This window comes from Carassius gibelio, chromosome A17 (genome assembly GCF_023724105.1).
Source record: "Carassius gibelio isolate Cgi1373 ecotype wild population from Czech Republic chromosome A17, carGib1.2-hapl.c, whole genome shotgun sequence".
Lineage (NCBI taxonomy): Eukaryota > Metazoa > Chordata > Actinopteri > Cypriniformes > Cyprinidae > Carassius > Carassius gibelio.
This window is the reverse complement of record NC_068387.1, coordinates 16,909,233-16,923,602: the sequence shown is the minus strand read 5'-3', so window position 1 is coordinate 16,923,602 and position 14,370 is coordinate 16,909,233. Positions and strand designations below refer to the sequence as shown.

The following is a 14,370-nucleotide window of genomic DNA, read 5'->3' as shown; positions in this document are numbered from 1 at the left end:
TAATGACATAATTTAGATTTTTGGGTGAACTAACCCTTTAAAAGGCACAATTCACCCAAAAATGAAAATTTGATATTTATCTGCTTAACCCCAGGGCATCCAAGATGTAGGTGACTTTGTTTTTTTCAGTAGAACACAAACAGAAATTTTAAAAACAAACCATTGCAGAGGAGGCGCTTATACAGTTCAGACAGATAAGGCATTGGAATGAATCAGAGGTAAAAAGAAAAAAAACCTAGGATATAATTTGGTTTTGTTTGTGTATGTTTTTTGTTTTGTTTATGTTTTAAACTAAATGTGTTAAATGTATTTTTTTTTAGCCGTGATTCCCATTCACACCCATTATAAGACTGACAGACTGCAACAGTTTGTTTTAAACATCACCATTTATGTTCTACTGAAGAAACAAAGTCACCTACATCTTGGATGCCCTGGGGGTAAGCAGATAAACAAAATCTTCATTTTTTGGGTGAAATATCCCTTTAACCTAACTATCAACAGCAAAATCCAGTATCAACACACTACAGCATATTGTAACTTAAATGAACACATAAACAAATGTTTAGGATCATTTTATATTTAGTAAATTCCTATAAGAGCAATTCAAGTCTGTAGCTGTTCCTACACATGGAGACATACAGGAACCAAACTGAGCAGCAGTCAAACTACCTCTTATCCTGAGCAGAGGAACACAGTCAGAATTAACTGTGATCTTTTCAAAGGAAACAGAAATACAGCAGTTGAGACTTTGACCTTAGTCAATCAGCCAAACCAACCAAATGTGCACATCACAATAAAAACAGTTATTACAATGTATAAAGGGCTTTTTCTATCTGCCCTGTTACTACTTTTTGTTGTTCTGTACTTGACAGTGACAGTTAGTGAAAGTGAAAGTGACGTGCCATACAGCCATATATTGTGACCTATACTAAGAATTCGTGCTCTGCTTTTAACCCATCCAAAGTGCACACACACAGCAGTGAACACACACCCGGAGCAGTGGGCAGCCATTTATTCTGTGGCGCCCTGGGAGAAGTTGGAGTTCGGTGCCTTGCTCAAGGGCACCTCAGTCGTTGTATTGAGGGTGGAGAGAGCGTTGTACATTCACTTCCCCAACCTACAATTCCTGCCAGCCCGAGACTCGAACTCATAACCCTTCAATTGCGAGTCCGACTCTCTAACCATTAGGCCACTACTTCCCCATTAAGACATTTATATTAAAGGAATAGTTCACAGTGTGACCGAATAGAGAACTGGATCATATGTGGACAGTATTTACAAACTTTGGGTAAAATCAATCCTTGACAAATTCATCAGAATCCACAATGTGTCTCACAATGTGCTCAAGTGCATTTCAATCACTGAAAATGACTGTATGTTTGCCGTAAGTCTCTAAATTACACATTAGATTTGTCAAAGCAGGTGAACATTAAAGTCAAAGAATGTTTTACAACAAGGACAGGGAGCATCTAGCCCTCAGGTCCTACTCGGATTTAAAAGGCAACATAATTAAATCCCTGGGAAAACGAATCTTTATCAAAGTCTTATCAGTACTCTCTCCCTCTCTTTCTCTCTCGAAAACACACATTTTCACATTAATATTCAACCTGAGCAAAGGATGAATCCATCAGGCAATCTTTCTGTTTGCCCAGTGGTCGACCCCAAAGAGACGTTGTTCCTCTTTTCGCTTATTTAATCAGGCCCAGATTAAATTTATCATTCCTCATTTATGGCACTCTCGCTTTAACTGTACCTTTAGTTCTGCCCTTCGTAGTCAATTATCATCCTCACCACCAGCGCTCGATTCTTAATGCAATCAAGCAATTTTTTTATTCTATTTCATTTGAATCTTTTCAAAGCAACAGGACCTTAGCGATGTACCAGAACACAGGGCAAATTGAATAATAAAAAATGTCAGACAAAATTAAAAAGGTCAGGCCGGTGAATTCACGTGCAGAGCACAGATAACCACCGCAGAGTTTAGCTGACTGCAGCGGAAAGACAGAAAGAAAATCATCAGCAAGTGATTGACCTCTTGTGACCCCGTGCCCCTATCCAGGGTCATAACGGAGAGTGGAGAGAGATGCACCTGCTGATTTCAGGAGACGAGTGAGGGAAAAGCAGACATGTCCTTGACTTTCCTCTCTCCCTCTCTCTTCAGAACTCTCTTCAGTCACAGACACAAGTGTCCCAGGTGAAGAATTGTAGCCCCTCAAACACCCCTCAAAAGCATTTTAATTGCATCTTAACCCATCAACCTTTCACTCTCCCTTTCAGAAAATCATAGCAACCTTTTCCTGACACTTGCTGTGTTTTTAGTACATGTTATTAGGTTTCAAACACCACACGCAAAGATAGCAGGCTTGTGTTGAGCTTTAGCACTGACAATGTTTCTTTCTGTCTATAGAGAAAATAGTGATTTTTAGGGTTATAATGTTTTATATATAAGTATATAAACATAATATAATTTTGTTATTTCTTTTTGTGTGTTGACTCCGTTTCAGCACTACCACCTCCGTTTTTCCTTTCTCTCCTCTGTATCTCAACGTGAAGTTACTGAAGTGAAAATATAAAACAGTACAACCAAACGAAAACAGAAAAGGCAGCAGCTCTTATCAGAGTCCTCTAGGGCACAGCCCGGCCACAGCCATCATCATTAACATTGAAGAGACACAAAACAATGGAAAACACTTTGGGAGAGAGGAACGAAAGGGAAACGGGGAAGTCAAACATACAAGTAGATGTGCTGACAAATAGGTGTCACAGATTACAGAAGGGCATGATGGGATACTGGAGGATTCCCAGGAGTGCTGTAGGGAGGGTGATAAGACAAGAGGAGAATAAAGATGATGTGGAGAGAGAGAGAGGAAGTGATCTCCATAAGAGTGATAAGTGGCCCAATAAACAGAGAGGAGGAGAAAGAGAGAGAAGGCAAAGGGGTGGGAGTAAAGTCCATCATAACATTCAAGAGAGAATCTGACTGGAACAATAAACTCTGCAGGAAGATTTTGCCAAGTCTGAGACCAAGTGAGACCAAGTACTGATGGATAGATATTTTTGGCCAAGCTGGTTAGGACTGGTAGACCAAGTCAGGACCATGAAAAAACAGCTTTATGTTTAAAACAACAGCTTTAACACCTTACGGTGGGTCATTTCATTATTATTTTTTATATTTCAAAATGCACTTTTTTCTGGCAAGTTTTATTTAAAAAAAAAAAAAAAAGTCTGGTGAATCATCCTTCACAAAGTGATACTTTTGGTAAAAAAAAATGTTTTTACCATCTTTCAAAATGTTGATTAATGTATGGATTTTATTTTGTAAATAGTCAAGCTAAAATGAATGAAGTTGAATTGCCTGATCTTGACAAGATCATAGTTTAAAAATCTCCTACAGCCTTTTATAGAAATGCTTAAATATACTTTTTTCATGACAGGAAAGACCCAGCTGGCTTTCCAAGTAGGGATATTTCAGACATTTCCATAAAAAGACCTCAGCTCAAAAGACAACACACCAGAAGCACCATATGCAAGCAGAGAAAAGAACTGAATTAATCTATATATTCCCATCTGTCTGCTTTCAGCGGTTGAAATACCATAGCGTCATACAATTTATACTGTATCATATCAGTCCACTCATCTATTTCTCAGGTCCTCATAACATGAGAGACAAGTCAAGTGTGACAGACAACATGTGGCTACACTATGTAACATGAAGGTGCCATTGAAGAGACACAAGGAGAGAGTGGCGCCATGGCACACACACACACACACACGCAGCCTGAGTGTCTCTGAGAGAGGCCTCTATTCACATTCAGCAGGCAAATAATAGCGACTGACAGACAAGCAGCTCAAAATGAGGTAAAGCTAATACTATTCATGTGAGAAGACATTTACAGTATATCTGTGTGTGTGAATGCCCATGTGTAAGAGGTGTCAATCAGGGCCGTAAATGAAGTTGGGCAGCGTGAGTGACATGGCCAGGGGGCAGGTCTGTCTGTCTGTCAAATGAGAGGAGAAAGAATGAACAACTGTGAAAAACGAGATCCCGAAGGGATGCAAAGGAAAAATCTACTCTAATTGTTGTCAGAGAGCAGGAGTGCGAGTTCAAGAGTTGAAAAGTTCAGACAGAGGGGAAAAAAGGGTTTGAGACAGATAAGATCGACATAAACATGTACAGGAATTGCCAGCACTCTCAATCTCAAACAAGAGTTAGCGGCATTAACTGATACTATTTACCAGCTTCTCTTCAAGAAGAGGTGGGTTAAAAAGAGGAGGAGAACTGTAGAGAGGGAGGGAGGAAGAGAAAGAAAGAGAGAGAGAGCACGTGTCAGCAGGTTTGGATAGATGGTTTCTGATTCTGTGCCATGTTCTTGTAGAGTTAAACTAGCAGCACACACAAAAAAATCACTGTAAATAGAAAAAAAGCAGCACAGCAACATTGATAATCATAGGAAATCAGCATATTAGTATGATTTCCGAAGGATCATGTGACACTTAAGACTGAAGTAATGGCAGCTGAAAAACTATCTTTGGCATCAAAGAAATCAATTACAATTTAAAATAAATTAATAGAGAAAAAAAGTTATCTTTTAATAATTTTTAAATTAATATTTCACAAAAGTATTGCTTTTACTGTAAATGTTATCAAATAAATGCTGCTTTGTTTGATGTAAGCAAATACTTTGTGTGTGTGTGTGTGTGTGTGTGTGTGTGCATGCAATAGTGGTAGGGATTTTTTTGTGACTTTTTGAGCAGGTTATCCTGTTTGTCAGTAGGTGGTAACAAGTAAATCTCTTTATGAATGAGTAATTGACTCATTGATTCAGCCCATTCATTATATATATATATATATATATATATATATATATATATATATATAAAATATAAAAACTCCCTGGAAAAAAACTCCCTGCATCCCAATTTGCATAAATGCCCAACAGTATTTGCAAGTAGTAATCTTGAATACTATTTAGGGGGGATGATATGCAAACTGGGATGCAGGGACTCTCTTAGTCTCGCGTAGCCGGTAAGTGGGTGTGACGTCCGAGGCTGAGACTGGTACTGTCTTGATTCATCGAATCATTTATTCAACAGATTCATTCAAAAACCCTGACTCTTAACTGTTATATATTACATTCACTATTGTGCTTCATTAACATTGAACATTTTAATATATTACTACAATACAGTGTTGTTTCAAAGTTTGATGACCTTTAATACTTTAGAAATGTAGAATTTTAAATAGATTTTAATACTGCTAATTTAATACAAACTGAGTTGATTGTTTCCATCACACTATTTTCTTTAAATCTGAGCAAAGTTGATCCAAGCCCTTCAGTCAAATTGACCAAAATTCATGGTTACTTCATTTAGCAAGCCAATGTGTGTCCGTGGGCGAGTGTTTGTGTCAATTCAATGCCCACAACCTATAACCTAGTTCTATGATTGAACATATGAGGGTTTTAAAATTGAATGTGCAGGCCGGCTGTCTTAAGTTACTAAACACATAGATAAAGACAGCTTTACGCGAGCTTTGATTTGAATTCTTCTATCCCGACATGCCAAGCGTAATGGGATTCTTTTTAGCATAGCCGTAAACATGGGTGGTAATAACCTGAGACTAAAACACACACAAGGAGGTCTAAGTACATCTGTAAACGTCATTAGAGCAAAATGATCAGGAGAAAGAGGACTACTAAAAGAACAGAGGAGAGAAAAAGGGAGCGATACCTTTTAAGCAGTTGTTTACACAGAGACTTGGAGCAGAAAGCTAAACAGTGGGGGCACAAGGCTGGGTCACACTACTCAGAGCCGAGGAATTTTATGTCATTTAAGAAATGGCAGGGATCTTTTTTTTTGTCTGAATACTGTTGGGGCTTTTTCTGTGACTTTCAAACACAGGCGAGAGTTCGTTTGCAAAATAAATTCTGGTGACCAAAGGTGAGTAAGCATCAACAAAAAACCGCAAGGAGCCGCTAAACGACGGGAGAACAGTTCTAGAAGCCTGTCTATCAGTGTCCAGTATGGTTATTGGTGAGACAGGAGCGAGAGAGACAGGTGTCAGTGTGTCCGTGTCTTTGTTTTTGTTGTTGGATTTACTTTCTTTAATGTCCCTGCCAGCGTTCATCCCCTGACGTTTTGCGGTTTGGCCCCTTGACAAGGATGCGTGGAAGGAGAAGACCTCGGAACGTTTCGAGCCTCCGAAAGGTCAGGAGAATGTTGCAGACTTCACAGCAGCTCATCACGGATAGTCTGCAGGACGCTGTCACAAAAAAATGACAACCTGTCAATCCAGAAAGGCAAACGTTGACATGGTGGCCAGTGCACAGCACACACCTGCCCTCACTCTCTTCTTTTCTTCAGGGAGACATCCAAAATGATCGACCTCATTTAGACCTCTCAAAGTTATTTCTCCATCAGACCACACAGAGGACAAAAATCACAGAGAGTTTTTTATGAAACTTAAAAGTAATAATAATAAAATGATAAATTTAATGATATAATAATAATAATAATAATAATATAACTAATAATAATGATCAAATATATATAAAATAATTTGATTAAATTCAAAATGTACCATTTAATTCAGTCTGTATGTATAAATATACTTTTGTCATGCAAAAATATAATATAATAGACTTTTTAATATAATTAAAATGTTATATATAATTTCTGTCACTGAAAAGAACTGAAAAAAAACTTTCTAAACGTTTTCAACATATGCCATTTCGCCAAACAAAAAGATAGTCCCACCCCAAACCCAGGCCATTGGTGGAGCAAATGTTGCTGTTTCAGGCTGGTCGTGATGTATAAAAAAAGAAAAAAGCACAGCTTGTTTGATTAGTACCAATACACAATTCACACAGACTGCGCTGACAATCGAAGAACTACTTGCAATGAAATGTTATCTTTTTCTCCAGGTGTTTTTGGCATTCTGGATAAGAGTCTTGCCCTCTTTCTGACCCCTAAAGCCATCACTGCTGACAGAGACGAGACACAAAGTTATTTTCAATTTAAAACAAATGTCGGCTTTTCCAGGGTAACCTCTGACCTTTAAGGTTGAGCATCATCATGTGAGTCTGTGACTGGGTGAGGAGGAACAGAGAGAGCAGGCGGAACAGGAATTCTGGGTTAGACTCGGAATGCCGAATTCTCCAGCACCTGGAGCGGCTCCATCTGACAAGCAGCCAGAGGGATCAGCCATGCATGCACAAAACACATGCGCCTCTACAAACAAACACAATAACTTTGATTCTAATGGGATGCCCACTCCATGTTAAACCCAGTTCACACACTCCCTGCTATTCTGTCCACGGCTCCTGCATGTTGTATTTGAATGATAGTGAACACATACATGTCTCTCCTCTTCCTCTTTATATAGGGAAATCCTCAAACGCAGGCGGCTGGCCGCAGGGAAGTGGACACAATAGCAGGGAAGTGCACTGTTGTGTCAAGCCCTGTCTTGTCAGATCCAATATCAGCTTTCAAGCAGGGGCCTTCAGGGTCGGAATCAGACCTCAGAGAGTTTTCAGCAGCAGTTGAAGTATTAAAATGTTCCTTAGAGAGCTCGTATTTCAGACATCATCTTCTCCTGACAAACTAAAGGCGGTTCTCACCAATCATTTGTGTGACTAAGAGCCAGTGCTGATGACGTGGACTAAATATTTCATGAGAATGTGTCAAGCCTCTGCTGCAAATTACAGCACTCTAATGACGTGAGATCTGTGTATTTAAAGAACAGCATTAGTGCTAATGTTTGTATGTTTCTCAGTGACACAACATCACTATTTATTCCCAGAAAACACGTGTAGAGTCTAACAACTAAATTCTTAATTCTGTATTTTTCAAAGGAAAAAATTCTACACATCCTTAAAACAAGGTTAATTTTTCTGACAAGTAAAACCTTTTTTTTTTTTTACAGACATATACAATTTAAACATTTTCTAATGATTTACTCTTATGCTCACAAAGACAGCATTTATTTGATCTTAACACTGTGAAAAAATGTTCAGCAGCCATTCCTCCAGGCTTGAGTGTCACATGATCCTTCAGAAATAATTCTGATACAGTATGTTGATTTGGTTCTCATTTATTTATATGCAGCTTAATATTTTTGAGGAAACCATGATATAAAAACATTTCAGGTTTTTGATGAATAGAAAACATTTATTTGAAATATAATCAATTTAATGCATCTTTGCAGAATAAAAGTATTAGTCTATTTCAAAAAATTTTTTTAACAGTGCAAGTATATATTGTCATGAAAACACTTAAAATATAGGAAAAAAAAAAACTTTTTTTATACATTTTATACACACATGAAAGTGCTGCCAAAAATAGTTATTCACCATATTGGTAACTTTGTTTGTTCAAAATGTTGTCATGGCAAGTAAAAATCCCTGAAGCATTGTTACTTTTCAACTTCTGGTTTAAGAGTTTCAAAGGCAAACAGACCATTGTATTGTAGCATTAACTTGTCAACTCCTATACAGCCAGGCACTGTCTATACAAACAGAAAAGAGACATTTGAGCTTAACACTTCAACACTGCTAAATAAGCAAAAACTTTGATGGTTATATTTTTTGCACTAAAAGAAGGTCAAGATTAAGCAAACACTGAAAATGTCTAAACTGTTTGCACTTGACTATCATGTAGATAGATTTTTTTCTCTGACAAATGACACCGGACTCACCCCAAACCATACACACACACACACACACACACACACACACACAGACACACAGACAAACAAAAACACACCTGCATACATGTATGAAAGCTTTTTTTGAAGGATCCAACCAGCCCGTCAATACAGACCAGAGACTGTGGTTGGTTTGACAACGCTATCTCAGCTAACATCTGTACGGTAACTTAGGTCTCGAAAACTACAGGCCTAATCCCTACACTGATTGAGAGAGACGCTAACATAAAAACAAACCTCAAACTCAGGAGCCGGTCCAGGATGCCCACTGTCCTTTTGTTTCTCCATTTCTCAGCATTGTGCAAGAGAGTGTGAAGGCCAGAACTGCCTGTCCAGTTTAAGGGATTTGAATTAATGCTAAATGTTTTGATGCTGGACAGCTACAAAAAAACAACAACAACAGAGGCCGACTTGAACAGCACTCTGATCCCCAAAGCAATGATTCACACTTTAGATGAGTGCAGTGGATGTGTAGGACTCTAAGAAGAGCATTGTTCAAGCAAGCAAGCAACCAAACACCAAAAAAAGACATGAGCCAGAGAGCAATGCACAATGAAACACTAATGTGGCTCTTGTGTGGCCCATCAGCTCCCTCCACTGCAATGAAGAGGGAACTACAATATATGAGAGTCATTTCATCAAGTGCCACTTCACCAGTCTTATCAGTTAATCACAATGTGACCTAGATTAATCTGTTTTAAGAACTGTTATTTAACATGCATCAATTTACATATACAATGCATATATTATATATACATAAATAAATATTATAAATTGTCACATTAAGAAACTAAAATACAAGATGACAATTACCTTTTTGTATTTTTCAAAATCAACATTTGAAGTTAAAATTAACATGTGTTAATTAACACTTTTGAAATATTTAATTAAATTAAAAATGTTAGTTAATATTTGTTAACGAGAGTTCTTGCTTAATTATATGCAGAACACAACAAACACAACAAAACCTGCTTGACACTTAAGTTTATCTAGCCATATAATAATATATTAAAATATTTTATCAAATATTTTTATGAAAAGAGATTTTTATTTTTAGTTAATTGTTTTGCTAATAGCAAAGGCTCTCATATACATATGTGTATGGGTTTGTGTATGAACACATAAATAAACAAAACATAATTAACAATTTAACAAAACATCATGTATAACGTAAATTTTTTTTTTTTAATGTATATTTCATCTCATTTTATTTTACATTATTGTTGCGTAAACAACAAATGTACCCTTATGCTAAGGGAAAGGCATATTATCCGTGCTGTCAAATTAAAGGCTTAGATTTCAAAATGGAAATCTCATGGAAAGACAGGTGATTGACAGGTGGAGGGAGGGGCTGCTTTATAAGCAGGTGAAGTGTGAGTGTGTGGCTGCCAGACATGGGAAAGTTTGAGGCTGACAGAGTGTGTAGTTGACAGGCATGGGGAAGTCTGAGGTTGAAAAAATCTTCAAGAGTAAATATTCCCGAGGGCTTTGTTGTTGAAGCTAAATCATAAAGCACTTAGAATGATCACGAGCCAGCAGAACCCAGCTGTACATTTGTGAAATAATCTGACAACTTGAAATGTGTCTGTCTTTAAAACCCCTAGAGGAGAAACTAAAGAACACTCGCTTAATTGCTTCCAATCAGGTTTCAACTACCTTGAACTAAATGTAGTGCCTTCAAAATCCAAACAAGCATGAGTTAAATGAGAGAAATCAACATGAAACCATTCATTGTGATTCAAAGATTCAAACTCTTTTAGGTGCTTCTTGTTTATTATTTGCTTGCATTTATGTTTGTTATAGAAATCATGCAAAACTAGTGCTGCACTGACACCTAACGTTCATAATACATATCAGCCAAATAATCTTAAATAATAGCAAGAAATAAGCTCATGAGAATGCAAGTAAACATCTAAAAGATGGACATCAGAGTTCTCACGTAACTTAACATCATATTATCAAGATGGATTTTGCTAACAGACAATGGAAAAGAGATCATAGTCATCTGGTAAAGGGTTTTAGTGAGTCACTGACAGACAGTACCAGATCACTAACAGATACAACCACCTTTGAATAAAGCAGATCATTGTGATATAGAGGTCCTAAACAATTCAGAAACAAAAATAAGGGTATGTGAATCTTAATCCAATCAACAAGGATTAAAAAAATGTCCACGTATTACACAATACTTGGCACTTTCATGGTGCTATAATGCCAGTTCTGTCATTACTACCGTGGTTGAACACACAAAAAAACATCAAGATGTATGGAGCAGTGATACCATTCAGTGAATTTAGGTGCCATGACCTTGCTGAAACCAACTGTACATGGGTAAAAAATGCCACTGCACAGAAAATGAAAAAAATGCCACAGATATGCTCCATAGTTTTCTTACGTTTTATGCACACTGCGTTCAAAAGTTTTAGATCAATAACATTTTACTATTGTTTTTTTATGTCTCCTATGCTCCTATGATACAAGAGAGAGAGAAAATTCTACTTAAACCACCCATTGTTTTGCGCTGTACAACTACATTAAATTTACCATACAAATGGAGGATGATATGGGAAGGTTGACAGTATGTGACATGTCAAGTGCATGGAACCAACAACCAAACATTCTGGAGGCCCATACTGTATGGGAAATATAAAAACAAACAAGGTGAAATGCATATTTAATTTATATTTGCATTATGTCTTTATATTAATGACATTCACCTTTCCTACATATTTTTATTTGAATAAATGCATATTTTAATTATTTTATAAATACATACATTTAAATACTTAATTTAAACCATACATTTATTTTACAATTATTATTTCACAAATTCACATTTAATGAAAGATTTGTTTAAAATTAACACACTATTACAATAGCTGATATATTAAAATACTTTTTTTTGTAATGTTTTCATAACACAACGTATTTAATTAATTTATATATAAAAACCAGTCAGCCAGTCTTTCACATTACACAAGTTCTTTATTTCTGAGTTTCTTCTAAAAACCCTTCTTGGTGTGTTATCTTGTGACTCCCTGATGTTGCTGGTGTTGTTTACCCTCCATCAATTTTAATGCCACTGTCTGTGCCTTTTGTTGCAGAGGTCATCCCCACTGATAAAGCTGACGTTGCATTCAAGGATTTGGATGTTGCCATCCTGGTGGGCTCCATGCCAAGAAGAGAGGGTATGGAGAGAAAAGACCTACTGAAGGCAAACGTCACCATCTCTAAGTCCCAGGGGAGGCGCTTGACAAGTATGCAAAGAAAACAGTCAAGGTGAATAACAGGCCAATGACCTTGACCTAATTAAAAGCAAGTATAATGAAGTGAAGCAAATATGTTTTTAATGTTTTAAAGGCAATACAATTTAATTAGCAGGTTCTAGTTGTTGGTAACCCAGCCAACACTAACTGTCTGATTCCTGCCCCATCCATCCCCAAAGGTAATTTCTCCTGTCTGATGCGTCTGGATCACAACAGGGCTTGCTTTCAGGTAAAGCACCCATTTGCTGGATGGCCCACTATAATGAAACACAATGCAAAGAGGTGAAATGGTTCAATCTATGGCCAAATTTTACACTACCTTGTAACACACAATGTGTCCTCTAGGTGGCAATGTGTTGTGGCATTTCAGCAAAAAGTGTGAAGAATATGGTCATCTGGGGAAATCATTCATCTACACAATACCCTGACATCCACCACTGCAAAGTGAATGTGCAGGGGAAGGACGTGACTGCCTTTGATGCAGTGAAGGACGATGCCTTTCTGTTAGTGCTGTCTGCTGTGTCTTCGTCTTCCTGTAGAGGTCACTGTTGGCCTATTTACTATGCCACACTACTGCAAAGGTGAAACCTTGTTTATTAGCATTCATGTGTATGACAATAATTATTAAGATAGATAGGTCTGCTGTAGAAACATTCTTAATATGCTTTGCATATGACTACTGATGAGTGATATGAACATAATTTTTCCTGTGGTTATTCCACTCTTCCCCTCTGTTTCTCAGACAGAGCAGCAGCGTGGTGCTGCAGTCATTAAAGCCAGGAAGCTCTCCAGTGCCGTGTCAGCCGTCAAGGCCATCTGTGACCACATGATAGACATCTGGACAGGCCCTACTGAGGTCAACGTTTTAGGGGTTCTTCACAATTCACAAAGACATTGGTTTTAGACTGTTCTGAGACCAATATCACTTTTCTGTATTAGTTAAAATATCCATTGTTTTCTCGGGTAGATCAGTGGTTCTTCAGTAAAATCAATAGTTACTGATGGGGGGAAAAGATGATTTAGGTTTATATCTTTATTTTGCATTATAATTTTCTATTACATTTTTTAATTTATCAACAATAATGTATTAATTGTATAATATCAATGTATTAATTGTAAAGTAATTAATTTAATATTTAAGTATTTTATAAACTTAGCCATTTAATTGCTGAGGCCCCCCGGAGGAGTTGTGAAGTGCTTCTGTAGATATTTTATTGCATCAAGTGTGGAGGAATCCCTTATCAGATTTCTACTCGAATATTGTACATTCAAGCCAATTTTGACGAACGGAGGCTTGAAGTAAAATAAAGAACACTGAAGACACAATGAAAAAAAGATGCCCTAGACTGGTGAAACAGTTCACTGATTAAAATGTCCTGAAGAAGCATGTTGGGACTCCATGGAACTGAAAACCCAAGGAATATGAAATAGAAATGAACAATTACTGTGTAATAACATAATTTGTTCATAAATTTTATTTATTTTTATCCACACATAAACACCATAGATTAATTATTAATCTACAAGTAATTTTATGTGCAATATGAAGACTGCATAATACGAAAGGATTGCTAATGAATGTTGCCATACTGTACACAAGGCAACAACTTTATTTGGACTGATGCTGTACAGATTTATGACGAACTGCTCATTTGTTTTGAACTGCTTATGTGTTTATTTTATAGGGTGAGTTCTTCTCTATGGGTGTCTATTCCACTGGAAACCCTTATGTAGTTCCTGAGGAGGACCTTATTTACTCATTCCCTGTTTCAATTAAGGTTTGTCATGAAGCATTCCCCAAATTTATGCCTGATATCTGTTCCTTACACTCAAAATACTTAGATTAAATTCACATTTACATCTATTTATCAAGCTCAACTAAGTAAGAAGGATTTTAGCCACCACTGTAAGATATTGGTCTTTTTCTTCAAGATAAGACCTAGAAGATTGTAGATTGAAGATTGTAGATGGCCTGGCCATCAATTATTTCTCAAGAGCAAAGATGGAGGCAACAGCAGTTGAATTAGTGTAGGAAAGAGACACTGCTGTCTCCTGAGGACACTGCTGTCTCTTTCCTGGGTGTGTGACTAGAACCCCAACTGTCCACACCTCTCAGAAAACTTCAGAAGCACGTTTGTAAAACACTCCAGAAAATCTTTTTCTTCCCCTGAAACTGTTACACAAACATTTCCTAAACATTTTCAGTTGGATTTTGGCTGAGATTTCAGAATTATAATGTAGTCTAGTTGTTTAACATGGATTTCCTTATTTGTTTTTGGTTTTTCACTAGAGCACAGCTGTCATATATCAAAAGTATAAAACAAGATAGTAATTGTTTCTAGACTGCCCTTTCCAATCCAGTACTAATTAAAGGATGACCAAAGCCTGGAAAGGACTCAT

General features: G+C 37.1%; 2 pseudogenes; one reads left to right on the top strand and one right to left on the bottom strand.

Moving 5' to 3' along the window:
• LOC128031467 (WD repeat-containing and planar cell polarity effector protein fritz homolog) overlaps nucleotides 1-9,279 on the bottom strand; it is a 50,668-nt pseudogene extending 41,389 nt beyond the window's left edge.
• A 2,582-nt stretch (nucleotides 9,280-11,861) lies between these two features.
• On the top strand, nucleotides 11,862-14,026 carry LOC127933406 (malate dehydrogenase, cytoplasmic-like; annotated as a pseudogene).
• Nucleotides 14,027-14,370: the final 344 nt, after the last annotated feature.